The sequence below is a fragment of the Polyodon spathula genome, chromosome 34 (genome assembly GCF_017654505.1).
Source record: "Polyodon spathula isolate WHYD16114869_AA chromosome 34, ASM1765450v1, whole genome shotgun sequence".
Taxonomy (NCBI): Eukaryota; Metazoa; Chordata; class Actinopteri; order Acipenseriformes; family Polyodontidae; genus Polyodon; species Polyodon spathula.
The window spans coordinates 1627453-1647868 of NC_054567.1; positions in this window are offsets into that span (position 1 = coordinate 1627453).

Here is a 20416-nt window from a genome sequence, read left to right on the forward strand (position 1 = left end):
ACACACACACACACACACACACACACACACACACACACACACACACACACACACACACACACACACACACACACAGATAAACCAACAGAAACATTCAACTTGAAAGATTATAATTTTTCTTTATTTACCATCTGAAAAAGAATAATAGTAGTTGGTTTTGCCCTGTAGGGCATTTACAGCTCTCAGCCATGCATTTGCAAATAGAAAAACAAGGGAATACTGAAATGTAGTGTCCCTCCTGGAAATCAAGCAGCAGCTATCCAAAAAGTACCAAACTTAGACAGTGTGTGTGTCTCTCTCAACTGTAAACTCAGTAAAGTATGTCACTCTGGTGTGCATTTGCACGCAATAAACAAGGGGCACCATTTTTTACAGTCGCCCTGGAAAATTTCATGTCCCCTCTGTGAATCAAGCAAGAGCTTTCCAAAAACTACCAAACTTACACTGTTAGTGTGTATCTCTCTCATCTGCAAAAACTAAATAGGATTTTGTCAGTCTGGTGTGCATTTTCACTCAAAACTAAACTATACTGTTAGTGTGGTCGTATATCTAAATAATGGCAAGACAACTGTTGTACTTTTTACTTTGTTTTATTTTAACACAGCAACCTACAGCCTGCTTCCAGGATATTCTGTCCCACACCTCTAACAACCTGTTCAGCACATGCCCTGTGTGTTTATCCTGACACCACAAGTGTGTCCTCACATTGTGCATGCTGGGCAAAAACAGCTGAGTTCAATTGATGGCTGTCCAACACGTGTGTGGTGGGACCATCTGCAGCCATCGTATGTGATCTGGAAAATACAAAGGAATGTAGAGCTTGTAGAAAAACGAATGTAGTGTAGAGAGTTTAATTAGGAAATCATTACGAATTATGCAAACTATATACATTTCATTTGCATGAACTTCTTGAAAACATCTATTTATTTAGTTACTTTTAATTTTGATTAGAAGATGTTTGGAGTTGCAGTTGAAAAAGTTTAAAAATACAAATAAAGTGTCCATTACTAACTTACCCATTCATGTTGTGACACTGCATCCTCCAGATTGTCCTGCTCTCCACAAAACAGGCACAGACGGCTGAGATCATCTGTGGAATAATCATATATGGGTTAAACTTTTATTTGTTGTTTTTTTTTTTTTCCCCCGAAAACAACGGTTGAAAAGAAAGACGAAACCAGAATCTATAAAGTAAAAAAAAGGAAAACAATTAAGAATCGAGAGACATCCAGACTGAAGAACTGGCTACTTATGGTACAATCAGTGAGTTCGTGGAAGAACAGGAGGACTGGACTGAGTACATTGAAAGGTTAGAAGATTTTTATCTGGCAAACGCGATTACTGATGAAGGTAAAGGACGTGCAATCCTTCTCAGTGTATGCAGGGTGAAAACCTATAAACTAATAAGGAACCTGGCCGCTCCAGTCAAGCTGGGAGAAGTCCCTTTTAAAGAATTAGTGGAGCTGGTAAGAAATCACCACAACCCTAAATCTTCAGAGACTGTACAAAAGTTTCACAGCCGTTTTCGTAAGCCAGGCGAATCTGTCTCAAAGTTTGTTGCCGAAGTATGTCAATATTCGGAACACTGCGAGTTTGGAAATGTTTTGGATGATATGCTGCATGACAGGTTTGTCTCTGGAATCAATGATGACCGGATACAGAGGTGCTTGCTGTCCAATCCAAGTTAACTTTTAAAAAGGCGTTAGAGTTGCTCAGGGAATGGAAACTGCAGCTAAAACGCTCAAGTTTTACAGATAGCAAATACGCAATCTAGCACAGTGCACTACGCGAACAAGCAGGCTGGCAGCAAGAAGCCCAGCGCAGCTACAGAGTGCTATAGGTGTGGAGGCCTGCACCATGCAGACAGTGCAAATTTAAAGAGGCAGTATGCCATAACTGTAGTAAGAAGGGACACATTGCTAAGAAGTGCAGAGGTAAGAAGGGCAAAGCAAAGTCAGGACAGTTTAAGTCAAACAAACCCCTGACAGTACACCATCTGGAGAGCACAGTGCAAGAGGAGGAGTGTTCCTATACTACGTTTAACCTGAGTGAACACTGTGTAGAGCCACTGTATGCCAGTATCAAGGTTAACAATAAAGAGCTTAAAATGGAGATTTATACAGGAGCCTCAGCATCTTTCATAAGTGAGCACACTTACCATGAAACCTGGAGTTCCAGTCAGGCACCAGCACTTACAGAGAGGCAAGGATTGATGCGTACATACACTGGAGAACCGATCAGACTGTTAGGAGCACTGGATATTGACATGAAATACAAAAATCAACGAGCCAGATTACCACTGCTAGTAGTTAAACGTGCAGGCCCCAGCCTCCTGGGACACAACTGGCTAAAGAAAATAAAGCTTGACTGGGGGAAATAACACATTCAGGCAGCCAAGTACCAGGATGTTCTGCAAAGTTATCAAGACGTGTTCAAAGATGAGCTGGGCACACTTCGTGGAGAGACTGTTCAGTTGTTTGTGGACTCTCAAGTTCCAGCCAGTTTTTTTAAACCCAGGCCAGTACCATATGCAAGAAGGGCAAGGTTGAAGAAGAGCTGGACAGATTGCAGCATGCAGGGATCATTGAACCTATACAGTTTTCATGCTGGGCAGCTCCAATTGTGCCAGTACTCAAAAGTGATGGGACTGTTCGCATTTGTGGAGATTATAAATTGATCATAAACCAGGCATCAAAGCTAGATGCTTATCCTTTGCCATGCGTGGAGGATCTTTTTACCACACTAGCTGGAGGGAAATCTTTCATGAAGCTTGACATGAGCCATGCCTACCAACAGTTGTTGTTGGATGAGGAGTCAAAGCAGTATGTCACCGTCAACACGCACCAGGGACTGTTCAAGTACAATCACTTACCGTTTGGAGTGGCGTCTGCACCATGATTTTTCAGAGGACAATTGAAAACCTCTTACAAGGCATACCCCATGTTGCTGTTTATTTAGATGATATATTGATAACTGGAACCAGTGAAACAGAGCACTTGGACAATCTGTAGCAAGTGTTAAAGAGACTTTCTCAAGCAGGACTGAGATTAAAACTCAACAAGTGCACTTTCCAAGCACCAAGTGTGACTTATTTAGGGCACCAGATCACTGCCCAAGGACGATGCCCCATGAAAGAGAAATTGAGAGCTATCAAAGAAGCTCCACCTCCAAGAAACATGCCAGAACTGGAGTCATTTCTGGGTATGGTCAGTTACTATGGGAAGTTTTTGCCAACAGACTTGTCAACAGTACTAGCACCACAGTACCAGCTGTTGCATAAACACATTCCATGGCACTGGAGGACAGCTCAAGACAAAGCCTTGCGTGAGGTCAAAGAACTGCTACAGTCAGCACGCTTACTTGTCCATTTTGACCCAAAGAAAGAGCTTATTCTATCCTGTGATGCCTTTCTATATGGCATGGGAGCCGTACTGTCTCATCTGATGGAAGAGGGATCAGAAAAACCTGTGGGTTTTGCATGACGTACACTTACCGTGGCAGAGAAAGGCTAATCCCAGCTCGATAAGGAAGGGATAGCAATTGTGTTTGGTGTGAAGAAATTTCACAAGTACTTGTATGGTAGGCCGTTCACCATTTGCTCAGACCATAAGCCTCTAATGAGCTTATTTAATGAGACAAAAGCCATCTCACCCATGGCTTCAGCACGAATACAATGCTTGGCACTTTATCAGCCTACCAGTATACAATTGTGTATAAGGCTGGCAAGGACAATGCTAACGCCGATGCCCTCAGCCGCTTGCCCCTGCCAGACAAACCTGCCTGCACACCGTTACCTGGTGATACCATATTCTTGATGGAACGACTGTCAGAGTCACCGGTGAATGCAAAACAGATCAAGTTGTGGACAGAGCGGGGTCCAGTGATGTCCCGAGTGAAGAAATTCCTTCTACATGGTTGGCCAAACAACGTAGAAGATGGGGAATTAAAGCCTTATGTCATAAGTAAAGATGAGTTGAGTGTGCAAGACGGGTGCATATTGTGGGGGTCAAGCGTAGTGGCACCACCCCAAGGGCGCACACCGATCATGAATGATCTGCATGATGCTCACCCTGGCATGTCACGCATGAAAAGCTTAGCCTGAAGTTTCTTGTGGTGGCCAAACATGAATAAAAGCCTGGAGGACAAGCTCAACTTCTGCAAAGAGTGCCAAAGTGGAAGACAGCAGCACCGGCCCCATTACACCCCTGGGAATGCCCAGGATGCACTTGGTCCAGGCTGCATATAGACTTTGCTGTACCTTTCATGGGTTACATGTTCCTAGTCATTGTAGACTCTTATTCGAAATGGATAGATGTACATCCAATGAACTGCATTACCTCTCAAACCACCATTGAAAAGTTGCATCAGGTTTTGGCGACCCATGGTTTACCTGATGTGGTTGTCACAGACAATGACACAACATTTACAGGGACAATGTTTCATGAGTTTATGCAGAAAAATGGAATCCGACAAGTACAGACCGCACCTTACCATCCATTTTCAAATGGTCTGGCGGAGAGAGCTGTAAAGACCATCAAGGACGGATTGAAGAGGATGTCTACTGGGACTATTGAAACTAAATTGGCATGTTTAGTGTTTAAATACAGGATAACCCCCCAGACGACTACAGGACTTTCACCTGCTGAATTACTGATGGGGAGGAACCTGAGATCACATTTAGATTTGCTACAGCCAGACATCAGAGCTAGAGTGGAGTTGAAACAAGCAAACAGAAAGATTTGCATGACCAGCATGCCAAGTCCAGAGACTTCAATTCTAGTGACAGTGTCTATGTCCGCAATTTCAGCAAGGGTCCGCTCTGGGTCCCTAAAGTGATTCTGAGTAAGAGTGGACCAGTTTCTTTTATTGTGAAGCTGTCAGATGGACGTGTCATTCGAAGACATCAGGACCACATCCGTATTCGCTTTGTTTCTGACCCTACGACCATTGCAACATCTATGGAGTCAAGAACTGTGGACACTGCTAAGTCGGCAGACCAGGATGAAATATCTGAGGTATCAGATATCTTGGATACAGAGGTTGCAGAAACACCACCAGGAATGGAGTTGTCCAGGAGTTCACCACCCACACCCCTGCCTCCTCCGGTGACCCGTATTGTTTGTTTATTTTTAGAACGGGGTCTCCCCCTCTGCTCCTGTGTTATTTTGTATTTGTTTATGGTGTGCATTTGTGTATATTTATAGATGATGGCGAACCGCCGTGTGTTTTATTTTGTATTGTTTTGCAGCGTGGATGGGAAGCCTCATCCACATTATAAAACCCGTGCAGAAGGTGGCCATCTCCCGAATTAAGTGATTAATTTGTTGCTAATTGGGAGATGGTACCCTGTATAAATACCTTCAGCTTTCTTCACTCCGGGTGGCTGTACAGAGGCGAGAGCGAGATATTGTGTGATGAGTCAAAGGGGTTTTGGTCTGTGATTCAGCCTCCAGACAGTAGAAGGCATCAAACCAACTCGGGACTTCCCTTACCAAGATCTCGTGACCATGACGAAAGTCATCTTTATGAGGGGTGGCACCTTGGTGAGGGGTGGAAGAACGAATATGTAAATTCCAGCCATTGGAGTCAAGTGAATGATAAGGACACTTGTCAGTTGAGGATTGGTGTTCCACTGACTACAGAGGCGGGATGTTGCATACTAAAGGGAACGTACTACTGTGTTCGGGGTCGGTCCGAAGGAAAATAAGCAGAGTATCGGGCGGAGGGAGAGACAAAAGTTGAGCAGCGGGGTTTTTGAAAATTTGACTAATATTTCTTTTGTCTTTTTTTTGTTTATGTCCGGGGATGCCGGGAAGACGAATAAGGACGGTTTTCACTACCTGTTTTTGGATTATTACTCCAGCACCCCCTCCCTCACACCGTTTTGTTTTCTTTTGTTATTTTTTTTTTGTTGTGTATAGAAAATAATAATAAATCAATTAATTTTTGTACAAACAAATTACTGTCTGGACATTCCATTAATACACTTGCACCTCACACGTGGTGTCAGGGTGGGATTGGATCCAGCTACAGTTTTGGCGATGTTTAGGGAGCAAGAGGAGAAGCGAGAGGAAAGAGAGACACGGCGCCAGGAACAGCTCGCCCAGTTCTTTAGACAACATCTCCATCAACACCAGAGATAGCAGTTGCCCGGATGTTTGCAGCACAGCCAAAGCTGCAGAAAATGACTTCAGAAGATGATCCCGAGGCTTTCTTGATTACATTTGAGAGAGTGGCGGAGGCCGCAGAGTGGCCTAAGAAACATTGGGCCATGAAATTGGCACCTTGCCTGACAGGGGAAGCTCAGGCAGCTTATCAAGCCCTGATGGCCACGGATGCAGGGAAATACGATAGAGTAAAATAAGCCATTCTCTCCCGCCTCGGGATCACGGAGAAAACATACTGGCGCAGTTTTCGGGAATACCAGCTGTCCAAGGGGATGCGGCCCCGGGTTGCGGGACAATATCTTTTGGATCAGAGTACCCGGTGGCTGCGGCCAGAAGAACATACACCCCAAGAACTGGCGCAGAAGATAGTCATAGAACAGTTTGCGTCTATACTACCGCCAGGGAATCGAGAGTGGATTAAGAGGAATTGACCTACCACTCTCGAGGATGCTATCCTCCTGGCGGAGGCATATGAAGACGCGAACGAAGGCGCCGGCTCAGACCCTACTCCTGCCCCTAAACTAACTCAGACCAACCAGCCAATGAAGCCCAGAGGGGGTAACCAGACCTTCAGACCATGGAGGCCGAGGTTAGTCCCATCCTGGGCGAGAGAAAAATCCCCTAACCTGCCGGTCATGGACTCGCAGGACAGATCAACTCCATGGATGCCTCCTAACCTAGTGTGTTACCGGTGTAATGAGCCCGGACATATTGCCAGGAATTGTCCAGTAATGGAGGTGGACCTGGCGAAAAGATCTTGGTCAGCAGTACCAGATAAGAACACTGGGGAATGTCAAGGAATTATCAATTAAGGTTGGTGGGAAGAGTACTTACGCATTTGCGGACTCTGGGTGTGCACAAACATTGATTCGGCAAGCTCTCTTGGATGGGGTAGCCTGGGAGCCACAGGGTAAAGTGTCTATCTCCTGTATTCATGGAAAAACTCGGGTTTATCCCACCACTAAAGTTAGACTTACTGTAGGTGATTATTCAGCTTACATTAAAGTGGCTGTAGCGCAATGTTTACCATACCCTGTTCTCCTGGGAAGAGACTGGCCGTTTTTTTTATCGTATTTTAGGTCGGGAAATGGTCTTAGTTTCTACCAGGGGACAATCAAAGCAACAGGAGAAAACAATTGGCGAGATTTTTCCGTTGCAATCCGACCTGTTTAACCCTAAAATCCGCCCAAGAAAAACAAGAAGAGAGCGTCGGGTGGAAAAATATGAGGGAACTCTAAGATGACAAGGGGAGGGGTCTGATGTAAAAGTAAACCAATCGCTTAAACGACAGGGAAAGGGAGTAGGTATTCAGCGTAACCGGGGCTGCGAGGTTACTGAGGTGGAAGGTCATGTAATAAAAGACACTCCTCTCGGTGTACCTAACCATTGGGACCGAGATATTGACTTGGGATATGAACAACAAAATGATCCCACGTTACAATATGCTTGGAAACAGGTTAGATATATTGAGGGGAAGGATATGCAGGAAGGACAACCAGTGGTATTTCCGCATTTTTCTGTATCTGGGCACTTAGTATATAGAATAACCCAGGCTCCCGGAACGGGACAGCTCGTAAAACAGTTATTGGTTCCTGGGCCTTTTCAGTCAGAAGTCATGAGATTGGCGCATGATATTCCATTTTCAGGTCATTTAGGAACTGAAAAGACCCAGGAACGAATTCTGGCCCGGTTTTATTGGCCTGGGGTTTATGGTCTTGTGCGGAAGTATGTATCGGAGTGTCCTGAATGTCAATTAGCTGCCCCTAAGTCAGTTCGCCCTGCACCTCTGGTTCCACTGCCAATTATTGGGGTACCATTTGAAAGGATTGGTGTAGATTTAGTAGGCCCTCTGGAGGGAGCAGAGTCAGGATATCGGTATATTTTGGTAGTAGTGGACTATGCAACACGATATCCAGAAGCTGTTCCCTTACACTCTATGAATGCAAAAGCTGTAGCAAATTAATTGGTAAAAATATTCTCTAGGGTGGGAATCCCGAAGGAAATTCTCACTGATCAGGGCACTAATTTTATGTCGGGCTGTATTCAGCAACTATACAAATTATTGAAAATCCGTTCAATTAGAACCTCAGTTTTTCATCCTCAAACAGATGGGCTTGTTGAACGATTTAATCAGACTTTGAAAAATATGTTGCGCCGCTTTGTAGATCAAGAAAAACGCAATTGGGCCAAACTGCTTCCCTACTTGCTCTTTGCAGTTCATGAGGTACCACAATCCTCAACGGGGTTTTCCCTATTTGAGCTCTTGTACGGTCAGCAGCCGCAGGGTATCTTGGATCTCATAAGAGAAGGCTGGGAAGAACAGTCAAAAGAGTCTAAAAATGTAGTAAAATATGTATTGCAGTTACGCGATTGCTTAGAATTAGTCGGTCGATTGGTACATGACAATCTCAAAGCGACACAGCAGAAGCAGCAACAAAGCTACAATAAAAAGGCAAGAATTTTGAATTTTCAACCTGTAGACAAAGTGTTGTTATTGCTGCCCTCATCGGAATCTAAGTTGTTTGCTAAATGGCAAGGTCCCTTTCAGGTTATTAGAGCAATTGGTAAGGTCAATTATGATATCCTACAGCCTGGGCGTCGGAAAGAAAGTCAAATTATCATGTTAATCTCCTCAAACTGTGGAAAGAACGGGAAGTCCATTTTATATCTCCTGCACAGGAGAGAGAGGACTTTGGACCCTCAATTGAGCCAGAGTCAGCAATTGAGGTCCCGATGGGGGAACAATTAACTCCTGATCAGCGCGAAGAGGTAAGCAGTCTAATTAATATGTTCAGGGATGTGTTTTCTAATGTGCCTGGAAGAACGCATTTGATTGAACATGCTATTATCACTTCGCCGGGTCTAAGAGTTACACAAAGACCGTATCGCATTCCAGAGAGTCTGAGAGATTCTGTTCGGAGGGAGGTGGAGTGTATGTTGAAACTTGGGGTAACTGAACCTTCCCGAAGCGAGTGGTGTAGCCCAATTGTACCAATAGACAAGCCAGATGGGTCACTACAATTATGTATCGATTTTAGGAGGGTGAATGCTATCTCCAAGTTTGATGCATATCCCATGCCTTGAGTAAATGAACTCTTAGACAAGCTGGGGCGAGCTCGGTTTATTTCAACTCTGGATCTGACGAAAGGATATTGGCAGATTTCATTAACGAATCGTGAGAAAAAAGCATTTTCAACCCCAGAGGGTCTTTTTCAATTTTGTACTTGCTGTTTGGACTTCATGGAGCTCCTGCTACTTTTCAGAGACTAATGGACAGGGTATTAAACCTCATCGAGAGTATGCAGCTGCGTATATCGATGATGTAGTCATTTATAGTTCTTCCTGGAGAGAACATTTGAATAGATTAGAAGCTATCTTACCGTCTTTGAGGAAGACGAGGCTCACAACGTGATGAGTCAAAGGGGTTCCAGTCTGTGATTCAGCCCCCCGACAGTAGAAGGCATCAAACCAACTCGGGACTTCCCTTACCAAGATCTTGTGACCATGGCAAAAGTCATCTCACCTTGGTGAGAGGCGGAAGTACGAGTATGTAAATTCCAGCCATTGGAGTCAAGTGAATGATAAGGACACTTGTCAGCTGGGGATTGGTGTTCCGCTGACTACAGAGGCGGGACGTTGCATACTAAAGGGAACGTACTACTGTGTTCGGGGTGGGTCCGAAGGAAAATAAGCGGGGTATTGGGCGGAGGAAGAGACGAAAGTTGAGCAGCGGGGTTTTTGAAAATTTGACTAATATTTCTTTTGTCTTTTTTTTTGTTTATGTCCGGGGACACCTGGAAGATGAATAAGGACGGTTTTCACTACCTGTTTTGGGATTATTATTCCAGCATTCCCCTCCCCCCCTCCTTTTTTTTGTTGTGTATAGAAAATAATAATAACTCAATTTATTTTTGTACACACAAATTACTGTCTGGACATTCCATTAATATACTCGTGCCTCACATATTGATATTGATATTGATATTGATATTGATATTACAGGATCAGTGACAGCAATCTGCCCAGCCTTATCTGTGTAATTTATTTTTGTGTTCGTGATTTGTTTTTGTTTAAACCTTTTATTTTTGTGCTCTGTGAGCAGTGTTTATTTTTGTTTAAACATTTTATTTATTATTGTTTTCTTTAAATAAAACAGCGCACGCAACACTGCACCGTAACTTTGTTTTTGTTGTTCCTCCTTCTGGTCTGAGTCACTGCAACGCCATTTCCTGCCACAACCACACTGCGTTTTTTAACAGTTCTGTAATTTATTTCACTTGACATCAATATGACAATATCTTTCTACATTATAAACCATTTTGTTCTGTCACATATAAGCTGCTATTAAATATATTTGAAATAGTTGAGGTCCATTAAGTGTCCTGGGCCTCAATGAGCTAACTAAAATAATCATAAGACTGTAACAGACCGACCTCATAACGTGAGTAACAGTGTTCCCATCATTCAAGACTACTGAAAGACTTCATCGTAATCTCTGAATCAGTATGCTGCATTTGTAATGTTGTGTATCTATTGAGACTTGTAAAGTTTCAGTCCCTGAAGTTATACCAACTATGCAGGTGTTTGCAGCATAGCAGCACAAAATAGAAACTTCTTAGAATGTCTCTGCCAATAAGATTCAGAGCATAGAGTTCTTTATCCCACAAGTAGATGCCCTCTAAAGCTAAAATGATCTTTGATTTTGTAATACAGTAGCAATAACAACCCTGGCAAAGGTCATTAATTACCTGCTAGATCATTGTTAATCTATTGTTTAAGCTTGGGTCCCTGCAGTCAATGGTACAGTAATGCCAATGGAACAATAATGTTGAAACAGTCAGCACAGTCATCCACTCTGCTCTGTCTGAGAGGTTAGAGGTCTGTTTTAAAGATCTAAAGAAAGACAGCTCTTTAGTAATGCTGCCATGAAACTCCTTACCTGCATATTGTGGACCTCTTTCCAGCATATCTGTATGGGTATTGTATTTAAGGATGCTAATAAGGGGGTCATTAAATCACCCTTGAGTGAACGCAGAAGCATGAATAACACACAGTATAAAGAGAGTTACAGTTAACCCTTTCCCTTCTTATGACAGGTATCCTGGATCCACTGCTTCACAATAAGCCACAATTTTACTTTGGATGCTGCCAATAGCTGTGAGATAGCAAGTCTGTAGTGCTGAGCTAAAGCTCCTCTTACAGAGATGACTGCAAGGTGTAAAACACACCAGAGGGAAGGAAATCCTTTGATCAAAGTACAGTGGCTGGTACACAGAGTATTTAGGGATTAAACTATTATTACAATTCCATTACTCAATCGCTGAGGAGTCCCACAGTTTTAGTCCAGCTGTCAGGTCCTCTGCCAAATCTGTTTTGAGTCAATTTAAATCAGATTAATATAACTCACTTTAATCCCAGTGATGCATAATATCATTTACATATATATATATATATATTTTTTTTTTTTTTTCACGTTGCAGTTGTGGAAAATGCATTTGCTGAAATAAAAATCTAGATACAAGCAGAGTGACGATGGCACAGCAAGTTATTTCAGGGGCTTCACATCTATGTCACATAACCACTATGCAATATTCTTTGCCTTAGAGATGCCTAGGACTAAATGGAGAGTGCTGTTCATGCCAGGATTTGAAGCGCGAGCACAAAGATAGACGTTCAATGCAGAATTTGAAAGATTTTTCATACTTTACAAGAGCTACTGCGTGTACAGAGCCACAGAACTTTGATCTGCCAATCTGGTTGGGGTTTTAAAAGAAGTTTAAATAATAATGTTCAAATAATATCCAAAATATGTTAGACACGGCTTTACAACTCTCTCTCTCCTCTTCTCGATCAAGACTTGCTTGTCATTCCTAAGGTAAGGTATGGTATGGAACAGTTGATTAACAGATATGTTTTGTAAGCTCATTATACTGCCCCAAATAAACTGACATGATCTTGTGTTGGCTGACAGGAGTATGATTCCTGATCCACCAAGTGTGAAGCTACAGATAGCAGTGGCAACGTCACTATAGCACAAACATACAGAACAATTGCCAAACATATACATTAGACAAGGTGAAGGCAAGTGCTTCATCCTGCCTGCTCCTGAGTGTTATTAATTCACGTTTTTTATGTTATGCCAATTTCTGTAAGTAGCTGGGTCTGTACTCCTTCTTATTGGTCGGCGCCTAAACTAAAGTTTCTGAACATCACACCTCAGGGACGATGCTGTCTCAGTGCAGCCCGCTGCTCTGAGCATCACGCCTCCGGGACGATGCTGTCTCAGTGCAGCCCGCTGCTTTGAGCATCACGCCTCCGGGACGATGCTGTCTCAGTGCAGCCCGCTGCTCTGAGCATCACGCCTCCGGGACGATGCTGTCTCAGTGCAGCCCGCTGCTCTGAGCATCACGCCTCCGGGACGATGCTGTCTCAGTGCAGCCCGCTGCTCTGAGCATCACGCCTCCGGGACGATGCTGTCTCAGTGCAGCCCGCTGCTCTGAGCATCACGCCTCCGGGACGATGCTTTCTCAGTGCAGCCCGCTGCTCTGAGCATCACGCCTCCGGGACGATGCTGTCTCAGTGCAGCCCGCTGCTCTGAGCATCTCGCCTCCGGGACGATGCTGTCTCAGTGCAGCCCGCTGCTCTGAGCATCTCGCCTCCGGGACGATGCTGTCTCAGTGCAGCCCGCTGCTCTGAGCATCATGCCTCCAGGACGATGCTGTCTCAGTGCAGCCCGCTGCTCCATTTGGTTTCTGATTAGCTGTTGGGCAGCAGTAACGACCAAATTTCTTCTAAAACATTTCGTGCAAGTTTCCTATATCATTCCACAACCCACTGTGCCAGGACAAAACAATAGCATTGTTCTCTTACTGCTGCTCAATTAAAGCAGGTAAACTTAGTGGTGTGCTTATGCAGTGATGGCTGTCTGAAAGCAGGCCTTGATGTGAAATGAACATCAAGTCAAATGCAGAGACAAACATCACACAAATATTCCAGAATATAACATCTTCATTTTAGAGGCTGCAAAAGGGATCCAATTCTACCAACGTTTACTATTATACAATTCTATTTCTGGAGATATATAAACTACCTCTAAGGTTATTACAGAGAAAGTCACCGTGGCACACATTATTTCAAAGGTACAATTGAATCCAGTTATCAGTCACTTTTTTCCATTTAACAGTTTGCATCACATCGTTATATTCTGTGCTATTAGTAAATAGTTTATATTATAATTGTCTTATATTGTAATATAAAAATTTTGTATTGAGCTTTCAAGTTAGGGAGCTCAGAGTAAGCCAGATTTGTTATACTACAGTTTCATCATATCTGCTGACTAATGCACATATTGTACAATATACAACATCCAGACATGGCTCTCCCATTGTTAATGCACATATTGTATACTATACAACATCCAGACATTGCTCTCCCATTGTTAATGCACATATTGTATACTATACAACATCCAGACATTGCTCTCCCATTGTTAATGCACATATTGTATACTATACAACATCCAGACATTGCTCTCCCATTGTTAATGCACATATTGTATACTATACAACATCCAGACATTGCTCTCCCATTGTTAATGCACATATTGTATACTATACAACATCCAGACATTGCTCTCCCATTGTTTGGAGATCAGTCATAGATGCTTGAGCACTATTCTCAAAAAGGGAACTCTTTCAATGGATTATAATGACTATTTCAGACAGGTTAATAAATAGCTAACTTTTAAAAGTTATAGCATAAAAGTAACAATGGCACTGCTGTGGTGTAATGTAATTCCCATGATCAAAAACAGGAGTTCCATTATTACCTTGTAACATAGCGATGCCATTACAACTTAATGAAATCACTATATTTTCACTGTATGATATATTTTCACTTATTAAATATCATTGTTAAATATATTTATTGTTTGTTTTTATTTCAGTTCATGCACCATTATTTCTTGACGCAAAAAGTACCATAAAAGTTGCCTTGTGTTTGTTATTTGTTGTTTTGTGTTAAAGTTGCTTTGGCAGCATGTTATGAGATCCTGCACAGTACAATACAACAAGCAAAAGAGTCCGGCTGGCTGCACATGGCAAACACAGCACCGTAAGGGATTGTCTTCCGGGTAAAGGAAGAGAAACTTCACTGTATCACTTGGGAACACTTTTTGTCATTGTAATCGTCGTTAATCATTGCTGGGTTCATATAAAGCATGACTCAGGCAGTTCTAAATTGAAAAGAAAAAAGTACTATCTGTGTATATAAATATATATTTAAGTGTATGAAGTTTCTATTGCCTGGGGCAGCTGTAAAGTCACATAGATTTAGCTTGATGTCATACAGGACCCATAAAGTTCCAAAGTGTAAAAAAATGAGAGTCAATTTTGTCCAATAAACTGCAATAAATAGCACTAGGGGTATTGCGGTTTATTCTGTGTTGCTTTAAACACCATGTTTTCAATGCACAGATGTTATTTACACAAGTTTAATCCAGAAGCAACATACGTTTCTGGCTCAAGATAACTTCCATATTATCCTCATTAGACGAACTTGACAAACTGATACTAAACAACAGAAGAACACCGTGTCCACCAAGCAAACTCAGTTCCTGTTGAGTCACTCATCCTGGAAACAATATGTAGAAACAGTTACATAACTGCTAATGGCAAATACTGAACCATTTACAAATTTAAAATATCAGTAAACTATACACTCACAGTATACATATTTTACTCTTTCAATCCAAGTCATTTGGCATTGCTTAGGCAGTAAGTGAGTTTCAATGGAGTTGAATGTGTGTCGCAGGATATGTTTTTTAAATGAGTTTCAATGGAGTTGAATGAGAGAGCAGCTGTGGCAGTCGAGGAGGAAGATAAAGAGAGAACAAGAGAGCAGCGGCGGCGGTCAAGGAGGAAGATAAAGAGAGAACGAGAGAGCAGCGCTGATGGTCGAGGAGGAAGATAAAGAGAGAATGAGGGAAGAGAGAAGAACCACAAACCTGCATACATCGACCGAAAGGGGAGCCTATGCCGGAGACGTGAAGCTGGGGTTTGCAACAGTGATTGGGAAGACGACAGCAATACTCAGATGACGAGAGAGACTCGAAGGAAGCTGCTGATATTATAACAACCTGAGCGCCAGTGGAAAGCGTGTGTTTTGGATTATCAGAGAATGAGTTCAACACCAAGTGCTTGCGAGTTAAGTAAACAGGATTTATAGATTTATATTACACTCGCTGTGTTAGAAAAATAAGCATTTATATATTTGGAAGCATACGTTCCAGCTATACGGTGCTGAACTCAGCACAGTATCTTCTCTGCTTGCCATATTGTATTGCATATAAAGAAAAACTATCCTGCTTAACTTTGTATTAAACCAAGTATATTATTGCATATGCTATGATCATACTGTTTGTCGCATTTTTACTGTATATAAACTATATATATATATATATATATATATATATATATATATATATATATATATATATATATATATATATGTTGCATGACTGGAAGTGCGATTCCTGGAACTAGAGCTCAGTTGGAGTGGACTCATTGCGCACAAATCGGAAAGTGTGCACAGCTGATCCATAGTCTGTCAGTTGGGCTCAGTGGCAGAGTGGCGCCCTCTGATGTGTGTGAGGTGAATCAGGCTGTTATCACTAATTTGGGGGCAGGTAGTGGAACCACTTCTGCTACTGATGACTTGGCCAGGGATGATTTGTTAATCTGTTTTAATTGTTATATTCTCAATATTTTCTGTAATATAAATATTGGGGCTTGTGCAATAAACATTTTATTCAGTTTACCTGGTTATATCTGCCTGGTGTGTCCTGCTGCTGTCCCCACACTGTGGATGCCTCGAACCTGTGTGACCAAAGATATAGAAGTAAAACACATTTTTTAATATTGTCCTGTTGCCAAGGGCAAAAGACTGGCGCAGCAAACCTACAATTAATAGCTCTCAAAGGCCGCATCACCTGATTTGGGCTTCCCTTCTAAGAGCCAAGGGATTAGCCTGATGAAGCCAGGGGGTTTCCCTTCTAAGAGCCAAGAGATCAGCCTGATGAAGCCAAGGGGTTTCCCTTCTAAGAGCTGAGAGATCAGCCTGATGAAGCCAGGATGCCTTCCCTTCTAAGGGCAGTGCAATCAGACTGATGAAGCCAGAGGGCTTCCCTTCTAAGAGCCAAGAGATCAGCTTGATGAAGAACCACAAGGAATTGATAAAAAATCTGTCTGTAAGGTAAATATCAAAATAGTAGCAGTTTTTGTTGCCAATTTCAATTTTATGCCAATAAGTGCTAAAGAAACAGAAATTAAATCAATTAAACAACAGAGCCTACACAAAACTTGGCTTGGACAATGTTTTTTTTTTTGTTATCCTGTTCCCCAAGAGCCAACATTTCAAAATAATTTGTTTATGAGTAAAAACAAAAATAGCACAGTATTCAAACATGTTATTATTATTTTATTATTAGTTTACCCTAAACCAATGAGGTGTTACAAACAGTCATGATGTACACGTGTTAACACATGCAAGCGTAACAAACTGCACTGAGAACCCAGAACCGACTTGTTACAAAGCACAGCTCACCATTAAATGCATTGTTCTATATCCATACTGGTTCTTATACATGCCAACTCCAATACAGTAAAACTGCCATTATCCAAACTGATTGGGACCAAGGGTGTTTGGATAATCATAATCAAATTACTGCTTTGACATTATTTAAATTACTCTCTCAATCAAGAACCTTCAGAGAAAAGGCATTATACAACACACTTTCTTTCACATTTCTCGTTTGGAGAACTGAGGTGTTTGGATAATGGAGATTTGGCTAATCAAGCCTTTACTATACATTGTTTCCAAACTGTGATGTACTTCAACACACCACAGTGTGGGACATGTTCCCTGAATATGATAATACATGAACATGTATTTGAAATGTAACTGGATTCATTAATGAAACTATGTGTCTTGAGAAACAGGGCAAACTGCTGTGTCTTGAGAAGGGGGCCTCTGGCTTGCAGACATACTGAACTATGTGACCTACTCATGAACATACTGAACTATGTGACCTACTCATGAACATACTGAACTATGTGACCTACTCATAAACATACTGAACTATGTGACCTACTCATGAACATACTGAACTATGTGACCTACTCATGAACATACTGAACTATGTGACCTACTCATGAACATACTGAACTATGTGACCTACTCATGAACATACTGAACTATGTGACCTACTCATGAACATACTGAACTATGTGACCTACTCATGAACATACTGAACTATGTGACCTACTCATTAGAGGTCTGGCGCCTGAACTGGATTAGATGGAGTGGATAGTTGAATTATGTACAGATAATTCACAATTGCAACAACAATCGTTTTGAAGCAAGGAAGACATAAACTAGTGATGTCCCAGTGGAACAGAATATTAAAACATCAAAGGACTGTGAGTTTAAAAAAAGAAAGATACACAAAGGATCTTATGAAAGTGGCTATTTAGCAGTGTGAAAAAGACTATAAATATCCAGACAAAACTGGACATTTTGCACTCCACATTAAACGCTAAACAAGGTGCTGTCACTCTGCTAAACAAAGCTGCAACTCTGGAAAAATGAACCCAAGAGAAGGAAGCAAGCTGCAAGCGAGTCAACACCACAAACAAAAAGAATGCAGCCCAGCTGGAGGACTGCCGCAAAAGTTTGTCTGATAACAGCAACTGTTATCAGACAAACCAGTCTGGGTCTGTTGTCCACCTAAAACCACAATATCCAAAAGAAACTGTGTCCTGAAACCTGCATAGCTAAAAGAGTCAGTGAAGACGGGTACTGTTGTGCATCCTATACCAAGGACTGAAGACTTTGTTGCAGCTGTTTGTTGATTCTGTCGAACATTGAAAGCTTTGTTGCTGAGTTTGATCCAATGTAGGATTGAAGACTTTGTTGCTGAGGAGAGTTTTTGTACTGGACACTTCAAGACAAAATTCAGAACTGGGCAGACACATGGCAAATGACATTTGTGGTTATGATTTTCAAACGAAATGTGTTAATTAAAGCAATCCCTTAATGTTTTGAAATTGTGTCAATGAGGTCGTTAATGAATGCATTTCTCATTAAAAAGCTTATTTGTTGCAGGTCAAATACATCACTTCCTGTCTCAAAGACTTGAAGAGGTGTTCATTAATCAAAATGCATGTTAACGAGATCCTGAAAAATGAATGGAAGCATAATTCGCTGTTATGGAAGCTCCTACCGTGCAAGAAGTTGGCTCTCACCTGCGAGCAGCAGCCAAATGGAAATAAAAAAAATAATAGGAATATATATTTTGTGTATAATTTGTAAATTCATTTAAAATTGTGCATTTTAACATTCATGCACAATGTATAATTATTTAAAATACTTCACATATAAAATTCTGATTTATGATTATCTGGCATGTGGGTAAAAATCGGACAGCAGGGTTTAAAAAATTAAAAATGAAATTAAACGTGTATGTTTGGTAATACACAGATGTAGTTGGTGCAGTGCAAAAATACCACACACACACAGACAGTTAAAGCTCAATAAAGCAGCTCCTTTATTCAGCTGGATTGTGTGTCAACAACACTTAACTAATAAGTATGGTCTCTACACAGCCATGTGTGTCACTCCATACAAAACAAGGGCTTACAGTCCCGAAAACAATAAGACACTTTAATTAACACACAGCACAGACAGAGTCACTTCTCCTGATAGTGAGTGCTCTTGTGCAGGTGTGGTGAATGACAAACAGTTGGAGAAACAGTGCTGTAGTGTAGTTCAGGTTTAGCGCTGGCTTGTAGTGACTGGCTAGAGCTTAGCTGTCTAACAAAGACAAATGACAAACAGTTAGCACATCAAACAAACAAAACAAAACACGAAAAACAATCACGGCAAATAATTAGATCCGTTTCCTTAATCTCATAACCTCATTAAAGGAACAGATCACTGGGGCCACTTCCCCTAAATACTCTCCGTCACGCCCTCTTTCGGTGGCATGGCCAATCACGTCTCCTCCAATCCATGACTGACACATCATCTACCGCATTAAGACGCTGACTTCTGGTATCATGGCCTTCATTCGCTTCCGACTGACCCTGGAATGAACTGCCAAACCATCTATTCCGGGGATCTCTGCTCCGGTTATACAGTGTACTCACAGGTTGCTCTCTGTCACAAAGCTATATATAAATACACATGTTTCCAGTGCCATTGGTGTTTGTAGTTGTAGTTATTATACATGTATACCATGTATGTAACATGTACTTCATTATATATGTATTAAGCTTTTAAAATTATGATAGGACTCCCTAACCCAATACACAATTTGTTTATAAGTAATTGTTCAGTGAATTCTTCTAATCATGCATTTTCTCTGTTATTCTTTGGCCTTTGTGGTAAATAAACTCAACATGATCAGCCACCGAACACTTACAGTATTATAAAAGCATTTTATATGCATACAAACGTGTCAAGGTGAAAGTGTACATTATACCTAAAGTGTGAGGGGAGTCTGACAACATTACAAACAGGTCCAGGCAAAATCCATGTCAATACTCTCGATCACATTCCTAGTGCATCGCTGTGTGTCCTTGCTGCCTGTTCTTCATTCTTGTGTGGATAAGACACAGCTATTAAAAGCAAATCCACAATCACCTAAGGAAACCTTATTGTAATATATAATATGCTGTTTTCTATACCAAGATTTCAGTTGTATATTTGTGTTAAATATCAGCTGTCATATAATGTATGAATGCAGAATTAAAATAGGCTACAGTTTCACTGATAATTTCTTGGTAGTCACTAGGCGCAAATAACTTACCGTAAGGTTACAAATGGTTAATATAAGTGAATAAATCTAATTTATAACCACAAGTATAAAAAAGGCTACAATATTTTCATAACAACAAATATTTAATTATCAAGATAGCCTGTAATAAATTAACTCTGGTCCTGTACACTCTCTCTCTCTCTGTAAGGCGCCACAGATGCTGCCTGTAAATGTCTGTTTCAAGGTGAGTGATGTACTCTTTCGTTAATTAAAACCCTCCTTTTCCAAATGCAAATTAACTCTTGATAAATTATGACAATTAACACAGATTTGCTTTTAAATTCCTAAGCAAACAAAATAAATAGTCACAAGAAGCCCTGTTTGTTAGGATAGCAACATTATTTTGTAAATCAACATAATTTCGGAAATCACA